At 40.6% G+C, this 9270-nt stretch overlaps 1 protein-coding gene across 4 annotated transcripts in view; it reads right to left on the reverse strand.

Moving 5' to 3' along the window:
* eva1aa (eva-1 homolog A, regulator of programmed cell death a) overlaps positions 1–9270 on the reverse strand; it is a 330537-nt gene that overhangs the window by 10555 nt on the left and 310712 nt on the right. Inside the window, exon 1 of one of the 4 annotated variants that reach the window (XM_014009983.1) lies at positions 8373–8460. The exons of the other annotated variants lie outside the window; for them this stretch is intronic. The gene's annotated coding sequence lies outside the window, so the exon portion shown is untranslated. Of the gene's footprint in view, positions 1–8372; positions 8461–9270 lie in introns of those variants that run through there. 4 annotated transcript variants of the gene reach the window in all.

The raw sequence follows: 9270 nt of genomic DNA on the forward strand, positions 1-9270 counted from the left end.
GTGTGTGTGTGTGTGTGTGTGTGTGTGTGTGTGTGTGTGCGTGCATGAGGCTATGTTTGCTGACCACTGCAAAACATATTTGAAGCAAAAACCCTGTAAGCCCCAGGGTTTTATAATGAAATATTAAAGTTCTCTTTATCTGAGSTCAGATCAGAACTCTGCCAATTGTTTAGATGTACTCGAAACTTTATGAGAACCCAAGCGAGAGGGGGTACACTTTACGAGTCTTGTTTTGGGGTAACTAAAGTATGGTTTGATTTAGCTTGGAAGGGCCGAGCCCCCAAAAATGAACAAGCCAATACCAAGAAACTAAACTAAGAAGCCTCCTTAAATAAATATATATCATCTCATGCCAGATAATTAAACAAACACTCTTTAGCTTATTAAAAAATATGACAATTTAGATTTTTTGTAACATTTTTTTWAAATTTATGGAGGAATGCCTCCTCCGGGTTGGGGGGGAGTCTCTGCCTCAAGTGTGGGAGTTTAAATATCTTGGTGTCTTGTTCTCGAGTGATGGTAGGATGGAGCGGGAGATGGATTGGCAGATTGGGGCCTCGACCTCAGTAATGAGGGTGTTGCTTCGGTCGGTCGTGGTGAAGAAAGAGCTGAGTCGAAAGGCAAAGCTCTCGATTTACTGGTCTGTCTTCATTCCAACCCTCACCTATGGCAATGAGGCGTGGATCATGACTGAAAGAACAAGATCCAGGATACAAGCAGTCGAAAAGAGCTTCCTTCGTAGGGTGGGCCGGGCTCAGCCTTAGAGATAGGGTGGGGAGCTCCGTCATCCTGGGATTAGCTCTGAGTAGAGCCGCTGCTCCTCCGCATTGAAAGGAGTCAGTTGAGGTGGTTCAGGCATCTGATCAGGATGTCCCCTGGACGCCTCCCTTTAGAGGTGTTCCGGGCACGTCCCACTGGGAGGAGGCCCCGGGGAAGACCCAGGACCTGCTGGAGGGATTATGTATCCTCTCTGGCCTGGGAACACTTCGGGGTACCTGTTGCCTCCACGACCTGACTACGGATAAGAGGAAGAAGATGGAGATGGAGATTTTTAAATTTAGGTTAGGCACAATTGCACAGGAAATGACAATATCTCATGATTTTTTAATGCTTGAAGTATAAATTAGGGATGATTCAAAACTAATACACCAGAATGTTAGCTTAATATTTTAAAAATTGACTGAGGTGGGGTTTAGGCAGTATTGGTCTTTTTGGTACGACATTTTTTCTCAAGATAACTCTTGTGCGGTATATTACTGGGGCAGGGCAGAAAGGGGCGGAGCTTGGGGTTTTATGGACTGTGGAGTGTTGAGTTACTGTCTCCCGCTCTTGCCGCCAAACTTCACTCAACTTTTGCATCTTTCAGCTTCATGGTCAGAAACGAGGTCGGGTTATGTTTTTTGGCTTGAGACTGACGGCAGATTCAGCTGTCTTTTTCAATAGCTGCGTTTCCATTGCAAATGTGCACAAAACTTTGTAGATATTCTGTTAATGTTGAAAAACACAGTTTCGCAATTGCGGTGTTTCCATTAAGTAAGAAACATTATTAAAGTCACACGTGAATACGCTTGTTCTCRCGATTAGTCATTACAAACATGGCGGCAATGGATGTAAACACATAGCAAGCATATTGCTACCAAGACACTAGCGCTCATCATCAGAGGAGATGTCGGCGTCTTATCGAGGTTTCCGAGTGACAAGCCCCTACTTGGGAGCGGCTACGTATGCCGCGTTTTTGGGAAAATGTAGTTGGTGAGTTTAATACATTCTTTTACTACTTCGGTGATTTTACTACTACTTCCTGTTATCTTCTTCTTCGTCACCTTTTCGCCAGTAGAAACAGCCGGTTCTTGATCACGTGACTCCCGTGATGCAAAAAAGTGTTTCCATTGCAGTTTTGCGAAATACACCAATTTTGATACGACCGGAATACCACATCTTCCTAGCGCAAAACCAATTTGTCGAAAAACGTAATTTTTCTCCAGATTTACGTGTTTCCATTGAGTGAATTTATTTTCGAAATTCCAATTCGCGCATTTCCATGGTCAATGGAAACGCAGCTACAGAGACTCGTGTTTCCTGATGCCAGCAATACGCATCAAGCAGGATGGTCATATTTGGAAAAAAAACACCAAAAAACGAGGCATATACCATTGATCATAACTCCGGTTTTGTTTGGCCTTTAATACAATTTAGGGCTGGCGGGTTCATTTACCATCGTAATTTTTAAATACCATCACCACGTCAACACCAAAATGTACCACACTACCATCATAGCACCCAAGCCTAGACTGAGGTATAGCTATTTTTGTGTTTGCTGTGGTAGACTCCAAAAATTATTTAGTTGTAAATGCACAACCAATGATTAGGYTCTGAGAGTTTTGTTAAAATCTGTTCACTGCTTCATGAGATATTTTTCCAAAGCTACAAACAAATGAACTCACGCTTAGATGACAGAATTCTTACCTCCCTTGGGAAATTTATTTCTTTAAACAGAATGCATTTTGGGAATCATTGAGACGAGGTACTGGCACACGGTCCAAAGTCTGGGCAAAAGGCATCTGGTTTGAATCAGCAGCCAACCAACTTAATCTCCATGATTAAAATGGTTAAACCTCACAATTCAGTTATTACACACAAGAGTACAACACCTTAAATGACCACATTTGATAGACTCGTGGAAAAAGCTTGTTTGGGTCGTTTCCACGCAGACMCCACACACACGCAGGGAGGCAGGCATCTCCGTGAACCCATCCACAAACCCAAACACCCTCCCCTGCACACAACCATTTTTCACTTAGGTAATGACATTCTTGCTGAATAACATGTGAGGTGAACAGGGCAGAAGCTGAAGGTGTTTGAGAAAACTCCCCCCAGTCCAGCGCCGTAACAACATCCAGATGACAGCATGTTATTGGACTGGAGAGTGGGACAACGTTGCGCATCGTATGAGGATGAACCATGAGGGTCATTTATCCCCCAACTCAAAAAGTTTCCTCGATCAGCCGATGGGAATGGATGGTTTTGTAAATTTAYTCGTCATGTGCCTCCATGGTTGAGAGTACACATGTCAGAGGCCATGATTTACCCACTCATTCTTGTTTTGTATACACAAAGTGGATCAGGTTTGGTACCAGTAATGAGAACTCTATCAAAGGGCTAAGAAGAAGCTTTCCCGTTTCTGCTCCATTTTACACTACTTTAAGCTAAACTGCTCTTTGTCTTTATTAAGTTTAGCTGTGAGTTGAATGTACTGATAATTTGAACCAACTTCAACAGTAGGGAAACAAAATAAACCATTTATCTTGGAAGTTTCACAGCAATTGAGATGCATCAGTAGCTATGTTTACATGCACAAAATGTTTTGATCTGATTTAAATGTATTCGGATTAAATAATCCGATTGTACTGTTTACATGGACACAATCCGATCATGAAAAGTGTTTACATGCATCGGACTTTTATTCAGAATAAAAGTCCGAACATGCGCAGTATTGTAAACTTTCAGCTGTACTTCCGTGTCACAAATGTAAACAAAGCTCCTCTGTGCGCTCAGGACGGACCCGTGTTAGCTTTTAATAACGATAGAGACGTCGTTACTTCCCGGTTGAGCTGCAGATGAAGCAATACGTGTTTTTTATTTTTATTTTTTGTGAAGCATCGTCTGCTGTTTGTTTCCCTTTTCATCTGTTAAGAGAGTGAGGAGGGAAAGTTCTGTGCGCCTCCTCTAAAAGAGCAGAACCGGGTGAATGAAAGTCAGCAGACATGCGCACACAGGTCAGTTTTCTACAATCAGAATAAGATGATCCGATTAAGTGTTTACATGAACGTCATTTCGATTATCAATCGGCATAACCCACCCTTTTCATTTGGATTAAAAATTCATTCGGATCGAGCTCAATCGGATCAGAATAATCCGAACGGGCTGTTTACATGACGCATTTTTATTCCGAACGACCTTTTAATCCGATTACTTATGTCCATGTAAACGTAGCTAATGTTTGATTTCTAACAGCACTACAATCCTCTGAACTCTATCAGAACGTGCCGTAAAGTAGACAGTCATTTCGGGGAAGGAAATCAAGCCGCGGAGAGCCTTAAAATCAAAAGTTGGGGCTGATATCGTCTGCGAGTGAGCTGTGTTGAGAAATTTGCTGTTTTGTAGCACAGTTTTTTTTTTTACAAAAATAGATTGATAATACTTTATTGATCCCAAGGGGAAATTAAAAACTTATAAAAACTCTGATGATGTTCATTTACATTAACTCCCAAAGAATCATTTAATGATGGATGTTGTAGGTAAGGCTGGGCAATATAAGCATTATTAATTAGTTTTTTGGTTTTACCCATTTGAAATAAGGTTTATGAGGAAAAAAAGGCAGAATAATCCTGCCAAACTCTTTTCTCTTTTCCATTTATTTATTCACAACTTCCTCTCAAGATAATGCCGCCATCCTTCTTAGTTGAGCCACGAGAGGCCTCTACATCCCTCAGAATGCCGTACAGTTCTGGATCTGAGTTCAAGAAATGATCAACGTTCTATCAACGTTCTGTTGATACTGATCACGTGTCCGTCGCTTCAAAGCTTGTCAATATTTAAGTGATCAGAACGATGGTTGAATAGCTGCCTCACCCCAGCCCTAAATTAAGCAGAATCTTTCCCCCATTTCATGCTTTAAAGGCACAGTGTGTAGGACTTTGTCAATTCTTTTAGCCGAAATTGAGATAATCACTAATGAMAAWAAWAAAAAAAMAWSWYSTMWWMWYWKYRSASAMARASMYYKTKTTTWWTWWTTTTWMCYTTATAAAAAGCTGTTTATATCTCCATGGTCGCGGGTCRCCACTACAGGCAGCCGCCATCTTGTCTACGAAGGCTCATGAAGGACAAACTGCGGTGGCGGCGTCAAAAACGGTTTTAGTTGTAATACTATAAATGTAATATTTGTTGTCTGTCATTGTAGCTGGGATAATTTTACTTATTAAAGCTCATAATCTTACCACTTGAAACATCACTAGCCCTGAAGCTGCTGGTAGACATCGCAGTTGGAATTATCAAAGGTTTTTGACACCTGAGTGACACCTTAGCAACTCCTTTGTGTTTGGAAACGGGGGGAGGACCAGGGAGGATGATTCAACCACTCAACCACTAGATGTCGCTGAAAACAACAAATCCTACACACTGTGCCTTTAATAGATAACACGCACGTCTCTACTGTGAAAAAGAAAAAAATTGTATAGGTCTTCTGGACGGGTTCTTCTTTAATGAAACGTTTCGTCTCTCCTCCAAGAGACTTCTTCAGTCTGAGAGTTTCAGGCAAAATTCAGGCTTTTAAGCCCTGCCTCCATGTGACTGATACTCACATCACATGGCTATCGTTGACACCTAACTAACACCTATTGTTAACAGGGGGTGGAGTGATACTGGCAATAGCATAGCCTGTCACTCATTTACAGGCCAGCGGTCACTCTTTCAGAGATGAGGATGTTCTCATTGATAGAGAGGAACGTTGGTTTGAGAGAGGAGTAAAAGAAGCCATTTTTGTGAAGAAAGACCGTCCATCATTAAACAGAGGTGGAGGCCTCCGTTGTCAGTTGTCCCCCTCCTACAGTGCTTCTATTGCCAGTATCACTCCAGCCCCTGTTAACAATAGCTGTTAATTAGGTGTCAACGATAGCCATGTGATGTGAGTATCAGTCACATGGAGGCAGTGCTTAAAAGCCAGAATTTTGCCTGAAACTCTCAGACTGAAGAAGTCTCTTTGAGGAGAGACGAAACGTTTCATTAGAGAAGAACCCGTCCAGAAGACCTATACAATTTTTTTCTTTTTGATTTTTTTACCTGGATTACTGGGATGCATCAGGACGTCTCTACTGTGAGACACTCCCAAACACACACACATGCAGAGACTCCACAACATGGATTACGTGCTTCACTGCTGCCAACAGTTAAAAATCCCAGCTGTTTTGATCATTCAAACACGTCCATGCACACACAGTTGGTATGATTAACATACATGCAGTGGTAAAAAATAGACGTTACTGATGACAGGGTTGGATCATAACAAATCAGTAGGAAGGACACTCAGGTGGGGTTCTGACCCCACAGACCCTGCACTGAACGACAGAAAATAATATCTACACGGAGCTCAAGTTTGAAGTCAATTACTTTTAAATTAAACTGTGTTTCTTTAAAGTTTAAATGCTAACTGTTCTGTATGGTGCCGCGCTGCAGCTTTCATGCCGGTCCGATCGCGTCTTCACCGGCTGGAAAGAGAGGCCGGCCCGCTGCTGAAATCAGCACAGCTCATCATTGTCTGATGCTCAGCCACGGGTCAACAGTGCCCAACGCTGAATCATCAAACTGAGCCGCACCGCCTAAACTCACTCCTTCGTATCAGTTATGAGCTCATCAGCTCGGTTTGCAGTGTAACACACACACACACACACAGAGCTGCTGAGCTCATCAAATGACAGTCTCCTCTGTAAACAATCAAATCAGGGACGTGCGGTTTGTTGTCGCTGATACGCACCACAGAAGGACAGCGATCAACAAGCACGTGCCGGCACGTGTCAAGGTTGTTTTAAACAATGGAACTATCTTTAGATGAAGGCAACAACTGCTTACACAAGTCCCATAATAACATCAGCACTTAGAAACATTTAGGTCTCCTGGTATTTGAGAAAATGTTATGATTTAGTTTCCATGATGCCACAATATAAATAGTTTTATTCTTCATTTTTTTTATCGCTGGCTCTTTATCTAGAGCCGATTAACTTTTAAAGTCAACCGGATTCAAGATGGCTGCCACAACCAAATGACCTTAAAACATTAAATTGGCTATAACTCAGTCAAATTTGCAGATATTCATCTAAAATTTGGTGTGGTAGTAGCTAAAACTAATCCAAAACATATATATACTGAAGGCTAATAGATTGTGCAAGATCTTTGTTAATGATGTTGCTTTTATGTATTTGCGGTCAGCTCTGTCTGTCTGTTAGCGAAATATCTCAAAATCCACCCAAAATTATTTCATGAAACTTTAAGGAAGTTGTCACTGGATGTAATTCTAACACTGATTAACTTTTGGCGGCAACTCCATTCAAGATGGTGGCTACAGCCAACTCAATTATAAAACACAAAAATTGCTATAATTCAATTCATTTTATAGGTATTGAGCTAAAAGTTGGTGCAGTTGTAGTTGAGTTATTCACAACATATATTCTAAGTGCATCTCACTACACCTGATCATTGCTTAAAGTTTTGGCAGTATCTTCTGGAGTCTACCTTGTTGTCTGTTAGCAAAATATCTCATGAACGACTGGGCAGATTTTACTGAAACTTTCAGAAAGAAAACTTTGGATGGAAATTTACAACTGATTAACTTTTAGATCCAATCCAATTCATGATGGCCACCACAGCTAATCGACATTAACCAACCCATAAATGGTTACAACTCAGTCAGTTTTACAGATAMTGAGTTGAAATTTGATGTGGCTGTAGCTTAGAGTTATTCACATAAAACATCCTCGAATGAGACACCTCACAATATTGCATGAGATTAAAAATACAGTTATTTTCAAAGTTTATTAAWATAATTACAACTCTGACAGTTTCCAGCATGTCTTAGTCTAAAACTCTGGCCTTTAATCTTTTTTAGATTGTGTTTTTTTTTTAGAATGAATTTAAATGAACTTGATGCATTGGGTTGTCTGTTATTGGATTGRATATAACCTTTTGCTTTTTTATGAATCATTCTGAGAAGATTTTTGGTTTTTGACTGGATTATATGTTCTTTTTCTGTACTTGTGTTGCATCTACCAGTTTATCTAGCTTATCCAGCGTGCACACACACATACACACACACACATTCACACGCTGATTGACAGATCAAGGGCAAAGTGGGGTTCAGTTCCTTCCCTAGACGACAAGTGGGGAGAAACTGGGATAAAACCACTAACTTTCTGTCTCTTCCCCTTTTTTAGCCACAGCCATTTTTAAACCAATGKTCTGAAACCTGATCCTGATTAAACTGCTGCGTCTGACAGCTAAATATTATCACGGAAAGAAAAAAAATAAAGTCGGAGCTCACTGTATCGAGGTAATACCTAAAAATGGATCATGGACTTATACGCTTTAAGAAGTTAAATTTGCTCAAACACGTGGTTGAGATGTGTCTCAAAAAGGAAAAGAAAGTTTCAAGTGTCTGGAGTTTGCCACTTAAATTCTGCAGCTCTCATGACAACTAATTAGTTAAACCATGGCCTGTTTTACTCCACTGAGTGGCATCCAACCTGATGAATAGACGTCTTTGAAAACGTTAAGTACAAATACAACTGGGATAAAGATAGCGTAGTGCTGAAGTGAATACATACCTGCAATATATGTCCAAAAGTTTCCAACCTACAAATGCTGAGCAAAGCTAGACTTGGACTGTTGTTTTGTGGATCCTCTTTAAATGACCTTCTTCTGTGCGCTAAGACAACAGTGATTACACAAAGCAAAGATTAAGACTGTGATAATCAGAGTCACATGCAGTATTTAAGATAGTTTCTAAACACCCGAATGAAGTGAATTAAATTACAAGTTGTCCTAAACGATGAAGCTATTACAGATTCACCGTTTCAGCATCTGTGAGCCATTACGCGCCCTATGATTTGATGCAAAATCTATTCTTTATCACTTAGGTAAAACATTACCACCTGCCTCGTGTGTAAACTGTCTGCCAAGAGCAGCTCCTGCGCTCTTTCATCAGTCAGATGATGAGACGAACCAGGACTGAGTGAATTACAGTCAGCAGCTTTCAGACTAAGCATTGTCTGGCTGCGTTCAACAGACAGAAATTAGTATCAGAGAGTGATTTTTATTTATTTATTTTATTCTTTTAAACGTGTTGACAGAGTGTCGGGTCGTATTAGCGGTCACTTCCGGAGGGAGATAATGACAGGGAGGTCAGGATCAGCCTGAGTCTGTCCCCATCATTACAGAGAGCACACATGAACGGTGGGCCTGCAGCATCCTTTGTTTAGTCTGCCACTCTAACACTGGACTTGTGCTTCGATTTGATTTATATAGTCTTTATTTCAAAGTGTATGTTTTTTTATTTATTAAAAGCAAAAATCAGAGTTTTCATTTAAGTCCTAGTTGTGTGAGTCCTATAAAGCATTCACACTATTCAGATTATTTCTTCTGTACGTAACTCGTTCTGCAAATTTTATGTTGTTTCTAGGGGTGTAAGAAAATATCGATACACTGAAATATCGCGATATTTCA

The sequence above is a fragment of the Austrofundulus limnaeus genome, unplaced genomic scaffold, assembly GCF_001266775.1.
Source record: "Austrofundulus limnaeus strain Quisiro unplaced genomic scaffold, Austrofundulus_limnaeus-1.0 Scaffold64, whole genome shotgun sequence".
NCBI lineage: Eukaryota > Metazoa > Chordata > Actinopteri > Cyprinodontiformes > Rivulidae > Austrofundulus > Austrofundulus limnaeus.